This window comes from Chionomys nivalis, chromosome 2 (genome assembly GCF_950005125.1).
Source record: "Chionomys nivalis chromosome 2, mChiNiv1.1, whole genome shotgun sequence".
In the NCBI taxonomy this organism is placed as follows: Eukaryota; Metazoa; Chordata; class Mammalia; order Rodentia; family Cricetidae; genus Chionomys; species Chionomys nivalis.
Genome location: NC_080087.1, coordinates 87,339,527 through 87,354,774, shown reverse-complemented (window position 1 = coordinate 87,354,774; position 15,248 = coordinate 87,339,527).

The window sequence follows — 15,248 nt, the reverse complement described above, 5'->3', positions numbered from 1 at the left end:
TCTCTCTCTCTCTCTCTCTCTCGTGTGTGTGTGTAAGAGAGGTTGATGGGTAGGGACAGAATATACATTCTCATATTGATGATTTCACAGTCAGAATGAAATCTCAACCTCATTCATCCCAGAATATTCCTTGCTATTGGGTTAGCTGTATATGCTGAGGAGGTTACTAAAAATGCCCAGTTACGCCTAAGTCTGCCAAACTCTCCACATGTGATCATTCTTCAAACCTTCTATTTCTTTTTTTGACTCCCTTTCAGAATATGAACATGAAACACACTGATCTCAATAGCCCCAGGTCACCCATCACCTTGGATTGCCTAGGATTTGAGTGTTTTGAGGGCATGCAAGTTCTCAAGTCAAAAGTCAACAATATCCTCTATAGTCTAGGCTGGCCTTAAACTCAAAATCCTCCAGCCTCTATTGCCAGCATAGCTGGGATTATAAGCCTTCACTAGCAAGCCTGGCTCAGAGGTGTCCCTTCAGTGACCATTTAGACTGTAGGTGGAGTGAGGGAGTTAGATGCAGGTGACAACTTTGCAGCGTATGTTCATAAACAGTGAAGAAAAGGTCTTGCTAGATGTCTGAGCAGAAACAAGACCACATATCTACCACTGTTGGGAACAACTCCCACCTCATACTGAGAAAAAGGTCAGGTCTCAGGAGCTATTGCACAGGACAGGAGGGGGTGACGACTTGAGAATTGATTTTTAAAAAAGTGGGAGGGCAGAGTGAGTAGACCCTTCTGTGCACATTGCCAAGAGTCCCAATCCAGCAATGTGCCGCATTCTCACCAGTTAGTGCCACCCTCATGAGAAATGCAACCTGATCAGAGCATCGTCACCCTGCCCCGGTATATGCTGTCAGAGCTGCAACTCAGTGTGTTCCTTTTAATTTCTTGTTTGTTTAAGTGTGTGTGTGTGTGTGTGTGTGTGTGTGTGTGTGTGTGTGTGTGTGTGTATGATCAGATTCCCTGGAGCTAGAGTTGCCTGACTTGGGTGCCGAGAATGTGTGTCCTCTACAAGTGTGGTGCATGGGCAATCTCTCCAGCCCATGATCCTTTTAGGATTTAGTTAAAATATTGTATTAATTACTTTTCTGTTGTTGTAATCAATACTGTTTCCAAAAGCAACTTAAGGAAGAAAGGGTTTATTTCAGCTTATGGTTTGGAATGATAGAGCCCTTCATGCTGGAAAAAGTATGGCATGGCTGTAGTAACAGGAAGCATCCCTACACACAAGCAGAGACAGACAGACAGACAGACAGACAGACAGACAGACAGACAGATAGATAGATAGATAGATAGATAGATCAATAGGTAGATAGATAGCAAGCACAGGAAATAGGTCAAGGCTATAGACCCTCAAAGCCCACCCCCTGTGATGCACTTCCTCCAGCAAGGCTCCACCTCCTAAAGTTTCCATAACCTCCCAAACATTACCACCAATTGGAGACCAAATATTCAAATGCATAAGCCTATCGGGGCCATTTCTCACTCAATCCACCATAAAAATATAGGACCAATTAATAGTATAGGGCCATCATATCTTAAAACACTATGGGCATGCAAAAAAAAAAAAAAAGATTGAAGAAGTTTTGCCAGGCTCAGGAGTTCTGAGGACCACTGGGCTTGGGATCTTTTGAACACTCTGAATTGATGAGAGTTTGTACACAGTTTCCACAGACGTCATGCATCCACCCTGGGCTTTCAGAGGCATCATAGTAGTCTTCCACTGGGGCATTAAAAATGTGAACTGTGCTAGAAGATTCTTAGTGAAATCACTGTAATTTGTATGCTTTAAAGTGATAGTAGGTAAATACATTTTTTTTTTTAAACTCATCTCTGGTCCAAATGAGACTTCTCAAATCTGGTAGGGCTGGGCAGCAGTGTGAAGCTATAACAATCAGGTAGATGAGGGAGACAAATGACTAACATTGAGCTCTTCTACATACCGGGCTTGTGGCTAAGCACTTCAGTGTCGTTTTGTGGGGTCAGTTTTTGTTATAACCCAGTTCAGCATCTCCTGTCATCACTCTAGCTGGAGTCCTGGTGCTGCATTTCCCTAATTTTATTTGATCTTGTTTTGAAAGACAGGCTCAGGACCTATCCCTGACTAGCGTGAAACCCTCCATCCTTCTGACTCAACCTACCCAGTGCTGGAATCCCAAGCGAGTACTACCACAACAGCCAGCTCTGCCTTGGACTCATGGATTCATGGAGGCCCTAGAGAGGTGTGGTTCAAGCTCACAACGGAGCCTAGTTTGTCTGAAGTCCCTTCCAGAGAAGTTATCCTCAGCTTCAGTGTTTGCTGGAGACCCACTTTCTCAGGGCTTTCTTACTGTCCCTGCTCATCTTTAAATTGAATGACGTTCAAAACGGACCAGATGGTGTCATATGTACGATTCCCCGCAGGTGCCCATGGGACAAGCAGACTGCGTGGTCTGATTATCCGCTCTTGGGCTGAGAATCTGAAACACATTGAACATGAGTTCACACAGACCTTTAGGATAGAGGCACTCAGTCTCTTGGTAACCACTTATCTCATGAAGGCAACCTCACAGACCAGCCGAGATTGAACTTATGAACACTGTATCTTCCTTTCCTGTCTTTCCACCCAGGCAGCCATGGATAGCCACCCAAACATGGAGGCTATGAGGCTTGCACTAGGAAACCCCTGCTCAGTGTCACCTTCTCGCCGCCGTGGCTGGGTAAGTCACCAACTGCCTCCTCGCGCTCAGTTTATTTAACAGTGTGGGCTCTGCCTGTTCAATCTCAAACCGATCTCAGCTATGTATATACTATGTTCTGAAAAGCTCTGCGGACACTATTTATTAGTCTCTTTGATCTAATTCATCACACACATCAATCTCAAACAAGGACCAAGTGTCCTTCCCTAGAGGTGGGGGCGGGGAACCCGTGAAGGAAGGCCTTCAAAGCATGCCCAAGCCCCCTTACTCCCCCCCCCCCATTTCCCATGATTTGGTCCCTCAGGTGCCATGAGTTCAAAAATACAATTAAAAGAAAGAAAGAAAGAAAAACAACTGGGTTTCGCCGTTGTCAAAATGCCACGTCACCCCTGAAGGAGAGGCACGCTTTTGTCAATTTCCCCATCCATGCCAAAGTTTATGAGAGACCCTTCACTTTATAAATCAGCTCACAGCTTAGCACATCCTGGCAGCCCCTTCAAGGAACCGATCGACATGACAGGGAATAAGACGATAACCATCATAGCTTGACTGGATACAGGTGTTTGCGTTTACAGACGAACCGCAAACGCCTGGATCTTTGACAGGCGTTGATACTATCAGCGAATCGCAGCTATTATTGGCTCCGGTCGCCAAGGGCTGGGGGGCCTTTCCCTTAGCAACATCTCAGAGGCTGATAACATTTGGCTGAACTTTTCAGATCGTAACCTCCCTTCTGACTTTCCGCAGTCAAACCCGCCTAAACTGATCAGAAGAGGAGACACGCAGTGGGAAGACAAGTAAAATATTATTGACTGCGCTGTTTCATGTCTATTAGGAAGAAAGAGCAGAGAAGGGAGGGAGAACGTACAGCTTGACAGGCTTCAAGATAATCAGGGGAGGAATCGGGGCTGTGCAGTAACCCTCGGTGAGGCTGGGAAGCACTGCCTTACAAGAGGTCATTGTTCTCTGCTGGGAACAAACAGGACGCCTGGTGAACAGGGGCGCAGTTGCATTCCTCCACGGAGCCTGTTCCTGCGGCGAAACAGGGGGTGCGAAACACAATGCAGGCTCGGTGCGACAAGAGAAAGCAGGGGGGGCCCTCTTGGCCCCATCTTGGCCCTCATTCCACCTGAAGAGTCTGGTCTCCGAATGCAGCCGCCATGTGTGCCTGGCAACAGACGTCTACAATGCCCCTTTGTGCAGGGTGGAGGTGGGACCTGATCAAACAGATGAAGCACTTGGGTTCTTGAGTCTAGCTCTTTCTTCCCTCCTTCCTCCTCCTTTTCCTCCCCTCCTTCCTTCCTCTTCCCTTTCTTTGATTTTGAAATATATTTTTGCTATATAGTCCTGGCTGGCCTTCAACGCTCTGTCTAACCCAGGCAAGCCTCCAACTCAAAATCCTGCTGCCTCCACCTTACCCAGCTAAGCAAACTCTCCCCACAGAGTACAGGCTGAGGTTCAAACCAGTTGGCCATCTCCAGTTGCTTTCAGCCAAAGGTATCCTGATAAGATCCAGTACTTTCAACCCTCATTTCATTTCCCGGCTCCTTGTCTGGCTGTCCCAGAAATGAGACCGCACATCCTGTGGATAAAGGTGGGATTCACAGGTGCAGGGATACATGCACAAGTTGTGGGGGGAAGGATTGTTGGGGGATCTAATAGCTGAAAAGACTATGCTTATCCCAAATGACTCTGAGATCAGCTCCCTGGTCTTCCCGGGCCGTGCACATGGAACCTTGGATAGAAGGCGTGCTTGCTTCCTGATGCTCTCTGTCCCACTGGGAAAGACAAATCATCACATTCTATCAAGGGACAAGATCAAGTTTGTCTCATACACTGACTTAGAAAACCCAAACAGCAAGGTCAGGCCCAGCACTGCCCATTTGCTCCTCCCCAGCCCCGCGCTTACTCTGGAAGACCATTAACAAACAGATGCAGTTGGAGGGGGGCTCAGAATAGCTCTATAGCATTTCCTACCACCTATCCTGCTCTGGGTGTACTTTAGCACAGAGCCTTCCATCTTTGGGCACAGAGCAACTTTCCTCTGCCATATCCCCGCCTGTATCTCAATAGCCGTTATCTCAGCAGACATCTACCCATGGTTACTCAAGAAAGACTGCCCTTTGGCTACGGGAAACACTCAATCAGAGCATCCCCCTGCAGGAAGATCCAAGAGCTGCCCCTCTTTTAAACAACAAGTAGACCTCTCTAGTCTAACTCACTCGACTGAGTCACTCAGCACCTTCTTACGAAGCCAAACTTCACAGATGCCCTCAGTCACATGACTCCACATCTCTGTTCCATTTATCACCCATGACCACTCCTGCCCTCCTGACATGGACCGCCTCTTTGCCTCTTGTTTGAGTCCTTTCTTCTTGACCACTTTATCTCAGCTCTGTCTGCTTTGTCCTCATTTTCCACCTGCGTTCTGACAATGGAGGTTTCCTGGCTCCTGGTAGCAATCCGCCTTCTTTCCCTCCAAATGTTCTCCCTCCCTTCCATCACAATTTTAACTGCCACCCCCACCCCAAAAGGAGCCAAACTCTCCCCACAGAGTACAGGCTGAGGTTCAAACCAGCTGGCCATCTCCAGTTGCTTTCAGCCAAAGGTATCCTAATAAGATCCAGTGTGTGTGTGTGTGTGTGTGTGTGTGTGTGTGTGTGTGGTGTGTGTGTGTGTGTGTACATGTGTATGCACTTGGCTACACATGGCATATGGAGACCAGAGGTCAGGATCAGGTACCCTCCTCCTACCACTTTCTATCCCACGTTTTAGGGGCAGGGTCTCTCATCGCTCCTATAGCTTGCTCTTTTCCTAGGCTGCCTGCCCAGCAAGTTCCTGGGATCCACTTAGCTCCACCCCCTCTTTGCCCAGCTCCAGAGTTATAGGCACATGCCACAATGCCTGGCTTTGACATGGGCAATGAAGATCAAGCTCAGGTCCTCCTGAATGCATGGCAAGGACTTTACCCAGGGAACCATCGCCTCAGCCAGGTATGTGTGATTTTTCACGGGAGCTTGATGGGGAGGATTTATCTATTTTTATTTTATGTGCCTGAGTGTTTTGCTTGCGTGTACAAATACGCGCCACCTATGCACCTAGTGCCTGTGGAGTTCAGCAAAGGGTGCTAGACCCTTGGAACTGGAGTTGCATGTGGCCATGAGCTGCCATGTAGGTGTTGGAAACTAAACCTGGTTCCTCTGAAAGAGCAATACGACTCTTATCCACTGAGACATCTCTCTGGCCCCAGTGGCAGGCAGGGTTTGGATCTGGGTTAAATGTGATTTTAATCCCCATGGGTGCTGCAGGGCAGATCACCGCAGGGCAGATGACTTGTAGCAAATTAGTAGAAATTCTCCCCGCCTCGACAGCTCCGGATGAAAGGAGTCCATCTCTGCTCTGATAATCCAGGTTCTGCCAAGGGTTTGAACCAAATCAGGCATGTCTCTCGTGTCGTGTAAATGTACTTACTAAGCTCATTTCTCCCGGCCTCCTCTCTAAGCCTGAGCCTTGATTTAAGGAGAAGTCAAACATGGCTGAATGTGAGCTCCTCGGGTCTCTGTCTTTCCAGTCTACTCATGAGCACCCATGAGTCACAGATGGTCTGATCTTTGTTGAGGGGCTGTTTGCATACAGTCCATTTGGAGTGGGGGTACCTTTCAGTTGTGTGATGTCACAGCCAGCAAGAGTGAAGCTCGGCCGCCCCTGGGAAAGACCATCTCTCTCAACAATTTTGATGTCGCTCAGAATTGCTTTCCCAAGTTCGCAGCATGAATGGCCTGTGGAGAGGGTGGACGGCCAGCATTTCCAATGACACTGTAATCGCAAAGAAGAAGTGAGAAGGCTAACTCAGATGACACCTCCAGAAATTGACAAAGTATCTCAGAGTCACTGTCTGTACAACTTTCATCAAAATCTCACCCCATGCCCTGCAGGCTCACTCAAGATTATCCCTCAAAGCTATGACCAGTAAGACAGGGGACAAAGGACACACCCAACAGGAGGGGAGGTCTTCGCAACTCTGATCTTGACTGTCTTGGTGTGGCTTCTATACTGGTCCCCTATCTACTATCATTTTTTTTTTCATCTTTGAGTCTCCTCCTTAGAAAAGATGTCCCAGTCACCCACTGTAGGGTCACTTTCTCAACGACTGCCCCTTTGTGCTTTCTAAAGGAAATATCAACTACAATTGGAAAATTTATGATGATTGCAGCGGTTTTGTATAGCTACAAACAAAACACCTGAGAGAACAATATAATGTGGGAAAGATTTATTTGGGCTTAGTTTATGAGAGGTTAGTACATAATCCATTATCCCCAGGGGCTCAGGGAGAATGTTACGGTGGCTAAAACTTGTGGCAGGGAAGGCAGAAAACCAGGAAGTGACCAAATACCACTATTAGTGGCTTGTCTTCAGTGACCGACTTTCTCCAGTTAGGGCCAAACCCTTCAAGTTTCTAGAATCTCCCAAACAGCACCATTGGCTGTAAACTAAGCCATCTGTATATAATCTCCTAGAGAACATTTTAGTTTCAAACCATCACAATTGTATTCTGCACTTGTTTTTTTATCTGGTGAACAGTGAACAGAAAGTGTGCCTTAGCTATGGAAAAACGAAAACGGCTGGCTCTTATTAGATCCTCAGTGATAACGCATGATATCTGAAGAAGTGATTATTGAGTTGACTCCTCTACCAGAGCTGGGATGTAAGGGCCTTAGACAGCCTGAGTCCCATTTCTTGGTTCCAGTTTGTGTTAATCCTTCCGAAGACTCTTGACCAATGATACAAAGAGTCAAAGTCTCTTGGAAATACGTAGTACCACTTAATTCAGAGAATCAAAGACAACATCACCCCTACAGTGGGTGGCTTCCAAGCCCTTTCAGATAAACCAGTCCCAAAGACTATGATGTGCCTGTTTCCTATAGAAAGTGATAAACGTTCCATGTTGACCTGACCAGACCTCACCACTTTACAAAGCTCGTATTGGTACCTTCTTGCAGCAACGTGCCTACCAACAATCAAGTTAAGACCTTCGACATCTTACCACTTCTACAGAGCAGAGACAGATGGCTGTCCCTCCCTTATTCCCTTTTCAACTTATCTGATTCTCCCTTTGCTGCTGAAGACAGGGCATGAGGTGGGACCGATGTGGCCTATGACACACAACAAACCCTATCAATGTCTAGGGTCAGCTCTCCCATCTCTGAATGCTGTGCTGTAGCCACCGCCAAGCCTCTAGCTAGCTTGCCCTTGGCAAGCCAGTCTTTGAGTACCTGCTCACCGTGTCTCTCCTCTGGGCTCCAGTGTCCTTAGGAGATAGTCCTGCTGACATAAGGCCGCCCATCTGGAGGGAGACTGATTGAGAGCTGTGAAGCCGCCAATACAGAAGAGAGAAGCCACCAGGGGTAGAGGAAAACAAGGAGGCAGAGAGAGGAGAAGCCCCTCGCTAGTTACTTTTGTTCTGTTTGGACAGAACATGTAGCGGAGCAACGTAAAGGAAGAAAGGCCACCATGAGGCTGAAGAAACTCAGGTCTGCCTGGGAGAAACTTGAACTGCTCTGGTTTCAGACTGGTTTGGTGAGCCTTTTCCATGGAGTTAAGAAGCTTTCTTGTTCTCTGCGGCAGACCATGATTATTCCCTAAGAAGTCAGAGGATGACCCTTCACAGCTCATGCCTGATGGGGACATAGAGCTCACTAATGTCCCCGTGTCACACCACTCAGAAATCTAAGGACAGAGGGACAGCTACAAGGCTGTACAAGAGTCCACTCCCATCTCTGGATCACATCCATGTTCAAGACTTGGCTCCAAAAATTACAGGTGGTAGGAGGGTCCCTCTGCCTGTCCCCGTGGCACTGGGAGCCTTCCCATTTCTGCTTGTTTGGATGGAGTTTTCATAAACACAGACTCCTTCATCAGCAAATCTGAATTTACAAACAGTGATCTTCTCCAGAAAGGCAGCGACGAGAGCTTTTCGATAAAAGTTACATCTCCATTTAAGAAAGAATACATAATTCCATATCCCACTGCCCCTCGAACTTTATTCCCGTTTATGTAGATCTTAATACAGTTATATAGTCGTGGGGCTAACGTCCCCTCGGATGGTAATGAGGTCCTCTAGAACCCTTTAGCTGCAATAAAGTATGCAGAAGTTAAATGCACAGATGGAAAAAAATTTGTCTCAATTTTATACTTCTGCAAAATGGTAATTTTGTACTTAAAATGTACAAGATGGATGTTCAGAAATATAGGCTGATAGCCTAAATTATATTTGGTCATAATTTATGTAGTACAGTCCCAAAGAGATACAAAAAGGCAGAGCGTAATTTATCTGCGAGAACCAGCGATAGCTTTGCTAAGACTCCCATTTATCCCATCCCCCATGGTTTCAAGCCGCCTCTGTCCTCAGGGCTCACTCCATTTAAGTTCTCCATGCTGCTGTTTGATCACATATTGTAGTCTATAATTTGCCTATCGTCTGAAGCAAATTTAGGTCCCAGAAGTTATGATCTCTACATAGCAACCACTTTATTTGGTAAATGCAAAATATTTATAGCAATATAAAAACCAGATGAAAATAAAATTTCTATAATCATTGCAACATACACGCTTTATCATGGGAGCGTGTAAGACTATTAGTGTGGGACTAGCATGTGGCCTGATACAATTACCTTCGGACACACACTGGAATTTGCTGATGCTTAAAAACCAAAGAAACTTTTCCTCCGGCATCTCTTCCATCTTGCCACCAGAAGGCAACCTCTCCAGATGAGATGCCCAAAGAAAATCAGACGGAAGGTAACGTCCGGGTAAGTCATCTCAGTGCCCACTCGTGCCAAGGAACTTTTGCATAGAAACCAACATGGTAATGAGTATAATAGCCATGGACCAGTTCTCCCCAGTCAGCTCAGTGCCCACTCATGCGAAGAAACTTCTGCATAGAAACTAACATGGTAGTGAGGGATAGCCATGGACCAGTTCTCCCCTACTGGAGCAGGATACCAGGGAGGCAGACAAAACCAAGGAACTTTGGCCACAGTCACGTCTTTAAATCAAAGCCAGGGAGTGCTTCCTTTAATCAACTGCCATGGCTCCTTTACTCAGCATCCCTCCCCTCACTACTCTTCCTATGCCCCCAACTTCTCTTTGTGTTTAATGTTCCATGGAGATACCTGTGGTGTCGTGAAGCTCAGTCCATCAACAGCTCCTTTAAAAAGCAACCCGTGAGGCTGGAGAGATGATTCAGTGGATAAAGTCCCTGCTGTACAAGTGTGAGGAACAGAGTTCAGATCCTCAGCACCCCATATAAAAAGGGCAAAGTTTACACACTTTGTAACCCTGTCAATAATAATAATAATAAATAATAATACAGTGGGAAATCAAGGAAGATATACAACTTTGACTCTAGCCTCAACATGTCTAAACCCGTCCATACATACCCACACACAAATATGCACACACATTGACAAGTACACACACCATACATTCACCCTCCCTCCAAAAAAATCCATCTGGCTCAAAATTTTGTTCTCTATCAAAAATGATATGGTAGAGGCATTTTAACTTGTCAAGGACAATCAGTGAGTGTGTGATGGTGGTGGAGACCCTTCATCAAAATCTCCATCTTTTCCACCTTTTGTGAGCATGTAGGATTGGGACTTCCCCAAAGTGCTGCTCTCTGGTCTCCTGGGGCACACTGAACACAAACAGAGCTGCCCTCTGGCTGTGTGCTCTTTCATTGGAAGACATTAAAGCATTTTGCTTATTCATGTCTATTAATAAATAAATACAAGTTTTCCAGAGAGAGAGAGAGAGAGAGAGAGAGAGAGAGAGGATCAGTTTCTTTTCTGGGTCTATGATAAAACACCATGATCAAAACAACTTATAGAAGAAAACATTGATTTTGTTTTAAGGTTCCAGAAGGGAAAAAAAAAAATTATGGTGGAGAAGCATAGCAGCAAGTAGAGGACATGGCCGCAGGAGCAGGAAGTTGAGAGTTCTCGTTCTTAAGGGCAAATAGGAAGCACGGAGAGAACAGGCAGCAATGTGAGGCTGTAAACACTCAAAGCCGGCCTCCTGGGAGGTACTTCTTTAAAAAATAAATAAGTAAAAGCTACACCTCCCCATAACCTCTCCAAACAGCGCCACCAACTGGGGACCATGCATTCACATATCTGAGCCCATGGACAACACTCTCTCCACCAAACTACTGAACAGAGGCAAGGACTGACTGTAGGAAAAGAGCCCCAGAATCAAAGGGGAACTTGAAAACTGGAAGAGATGACCTGTGGCCAGTTCCCAAGAGCGTGTGGGAAGTCTTCCCATCTAACACTGCACTAATAACCCCTCTGCTCCCCATAGACACCTTTCAGGGGCCAGCTCGTCTCTTGGACATGAGACATAATTCAAAAGAAACAGACCCAAAGAGGTCACCCAGCGAAGTCCCAGGACGAGGTACAACTTACATACACAGGCCCAGGATCCTTCAAGCCAGCAGCCTCCCTGCCATCTTCTGCCACCAGCCGGGGCAGGACCGAGTTTCTCAAGACACCTGTGCAGGAGTATCACTTCTGCTTCTCCGTCTTCAGTCCTCTGCCAGCCCACCCCAGCCCCCTTCCATCCAGCCCTCAAGGTTCCCTTCAGCTGAGTGAAGATGAAATACCACCTCAGATACATCTCTACGATAAAAACTTCAACAGGAGCCCCATATATTTTGTGGATACTAAAGATCTCATGGCTTTTTGAAGACGGGCGTTAGTATTAATCATGGCGGGTGCTCAGATTATTTCCTTAGCATCCAGGTCCTCCCACCCAGGAGGCACCATTTCCACGAGGAGCTAGGCCACCAGGCTCTCAGCCAGCATACTAGCTTTCTGTACATATTTGCTCTTCTTCCTCAAGACTCTTCGGTCTAAGGGAGCATCCTCAGTTCACATCCTTCCACTCAAACATGCTAAAGCCAAAAATACTTGAGGGAACATATATTTGAGCAGATTTCTGTTGAAATCCAAATATTATTCAGCAAGGTCTGTTTTAAACATTGTTTCTATTATGCACTGTTCAGAAAGAATGGAGGGAGGGAAGGAAAAATGGGGGGGGGAGCATGAGGATGAATTATGACCCAAAATCAATGTGTACAAAAATCAGGAAGGGAATGACAGAAGAAATATATGGGTCTTATCTAGCTCCCAATTTTGTAATTATTTAAGACCAAAGTCTTAGGCCCATCATGCCAGCTACTCCGGAGGCTGAGGCAGGAAGACCTCAAGTTCAAGAACTGTCTAAGCTATAGAGTGATTTCGAGGCCAGGGCGAGTTTCCGAAGACCCCATTTCCAAATAAAAAGTCAAGTGTTGGTGAGATGACTCAGAAGACACAAACATTTGCCATGCAAAGCTGGGAATGGAACGTGGGACTGGTCCCTGGATCTCACGATGGAGGGACAGAGCCAGTGTAAATTGCCTCAGGAGCCTCCACACTAGGCGCTGGGAGCACACTCGCTCTCTTTACTCAAAGACAACCCTTCAGACAGTCCAATTGTACGCTCGAGACTCAGCTAGCTTGTCCTCCATTCTCTCCACGGGTTCAAGGGGCAAGCATGCGACCGAATTAACACAAATATTCCTCTCTCACATACATAACACTAACAATCAATAATAACAATAATAAAAAGTGAACGGAGAACTGTAGGTGTAACTTCATATTAGAGTGCTTAGCTAGCATTGGGAAGACCCAAGGTTCACAACCAAACACAGTAAAAACGTGTGTGTGTATGTGTGTTCATTAACAGTCAGAGTGGGACACCATCATGCACAAGGAACATTCATTTTGCAACTAGAGAAACTGAGATTCAGAGCAGAGAAATTACACATCAGTAGAACACACAGATCCTCCCCTGGGTCTCTACAGGTAACATGTAAACAATGACTGTGTTCCCATCAAATACAATAGCTACTGCCACCCGCTGGAACTCCAAGACCATAAAGAGCCAGCTGTGACTAGGTTCCTGGTGTCTACCAGCCTGAGAGAGGAAGATAGGAAAGTAAACCTGCAGGGAGGAAGATGGCTTGTATCACCTGGCAGCAGGCTGGCGGTTACCATGCCTTGATGTGCAGAGATGGAAGGAGCAAAGAGGAACACACTGAGCTGGCTCGGCAGCCTCCAGACCAGGCATGAAAGAAGCCTTATCTTTTTACCCACAGAGGATCATGCAAATGGCCCCATTGCCCAGATGAGGCTCAGTTAAAAAGTAGAGTATCTTCCCAAAGACACATACAAGAAAGAGCAATCTCCATAGTGATTATGATAAACGAAGTAACTACTAACCCATCCCTTGGGGAATCTGAGCTGACTTTTCAAGTTGAATTCAGCAAGATGAGGTGGTATTTGCGTGAGGAGATCAATGTATGGGCAGAGCTAATAGGACCCCAATAAATATCTGATGATCTTCTCCGCCCCCCATGATCCCAGTCCAAGGAGAGGACACAAGTGGAGGACAAAGTATGAAGTACTGGAAGACAGAGGCGTCACAATCCACCAAGAGGCTGGCCGTATAGCCCCTCCCCCGGAAGTCATCGCAACCCAACGGGCTTCCAGCCGCGCTGCAGTCAGGCGCTCAGCTCCATCTAGATTTGCAATATTACAAAGTGCCGGGATGTGAAAGGCACCACATAAAATCAAATTCCCTTCTATTTTAACTTGAGTGGTACACGGGTTCGGCTTTAAAACCTAATTTCTTAAAAGTTTTTGAGAGGGGGCAGAAACGTTCCTTCGCAATTGGAATCGAGTCCCCGTAAATTAAGGAGCTACCTCTCTCCGCGGAGGTCCTTCAGAACAGGCCTGATTGTTCACCTCCATCGAGTGCCCCATAGGCCACCCTCCCATCCTTCACTGGCCAGAGCAAGGCATCTTGGCTACTGGTGACTTACAGATGTTAATTTTATTCATGTATCAGCCAAACAGGCCTACTCCTAAGAGCACTTAACAAGCACAATGGGAATGAAGGTAGATTGAATGAAACACCCTCGAGTTTAAGGGGAGGTGGGAAAAAATCTCATAAGTTTTTATGTACTGCTAGACCCTTCCTTCCTCTTTCCAAGGTAGAAGGTGGAATTGTTGATCCCTAGACTTGGAAGGGTGCTTGATTGGTTCTCCCATGGTCACTAGGTAAGTGTAACCCCATCTCTCCCCTGGCAACAGGGCCTACATAATAGGGAAAAACAACCCAAGCCCACTCACTGACACATGCCCTCTCTCCATGTCTCATTATATGACCCAGACTGGCCCTGAACTCATAATCCTTCTGCCTCAGGGTTCCAAGTACAAGGATCACAGGCAAGAGCCACCAGGCATGACTTATTTTCAGTCTTGGGGTGGGGAGGGGATGACTGGGAGGTCAGAGGGATAATGAGGGATGATCTGTGAGTTCGGGTGTGGGCTTGTTTTTGTGTCGTGTTACATGTGTGCCATGGCACTTGTGTGGAGATCGGAAGAAAACTTTGGGGTGTCATTCTTTCCACCTTGTTTGAGACGGGGTCTCTGCCGCTGGGTAAGCCACACTAACATTCCCATGAACCTCCAGAGGCTCCCGTCTCCACTTCCCGTTCCCCTGCCACGGACACGGAGGTTACAAGCACTACCATGTCTGACTTTTAAGTGGGTTCTGGGAATCCAAACACTGATGTATCTGGCAAGTAATGTTAAGTCATTGAGTCATAGACTTCCCGTCTCTGTCCTGTTCTCAGGCCACTCCCAGGTCTGTCTTTAATTGCTATCAAAAGCGGCAGGGAGGTGGTGCACGCCTTTAATCCCAGCACTCAGGAGGCAGTTGCAGGCAGATCTCTGTGAGTTCAAGGCCAATCTGGTCTACAAGAACTAGTTCCAGGACAGGCTCCAAAACTACAGAGAAACCCTGTCTCGAAAAGTAAACAAACAAAAAAAGTGGCAAGATAGACACACTTTACTAAGGGGGAAACTTTAGAGGTCACCTCCCACCAATCACCCGCAGTTCCAACTGTCTCCTCCAGCAGAGGGTCTCAACCCTGCCCAAGGGGGAAGAGGAAAGCAGGTCGGAAGAGCGACTTCTAGTCACAGTAAGCCAGTGGTGGCATCTGCCGAGGGGTCCATTCACGTGAATAGATAAAGAAAGTAAGGTGCACATGCCCAGTGGAGTGTTATTGAGCCACAAAGAAGAGCAAAGGGATGTCATTTGCCGAAAGCCTTTAGGAATGGGCTTATCATGTCAAGCAAAGGAAGTCAGACTCAGAAAGACGAGTGTTGTCAACTTGTGAAATCCAGATCTTAAAAAGGGGGAGAGGTTAAAAGGCGCATTAAAGGAGAAGTGGAACCCATTTGGGAAAAGGAGAAAGTCTGTGCAGGGGGAGTAATGGGTGCTGAAGATGATTGGGGTACTTCATATAAGCATGAAAAATGCCTTAATGAAACCCAGTGTTCTATGCTGCACCCTTGCATGCCTTTGGGTCCTGAGACCCTGATCAGGAGCAGTGAGAAAATGGAGAAATGACAGACACACTGAGAAGATGGGATCAGGTGGTCTGGGGTCTC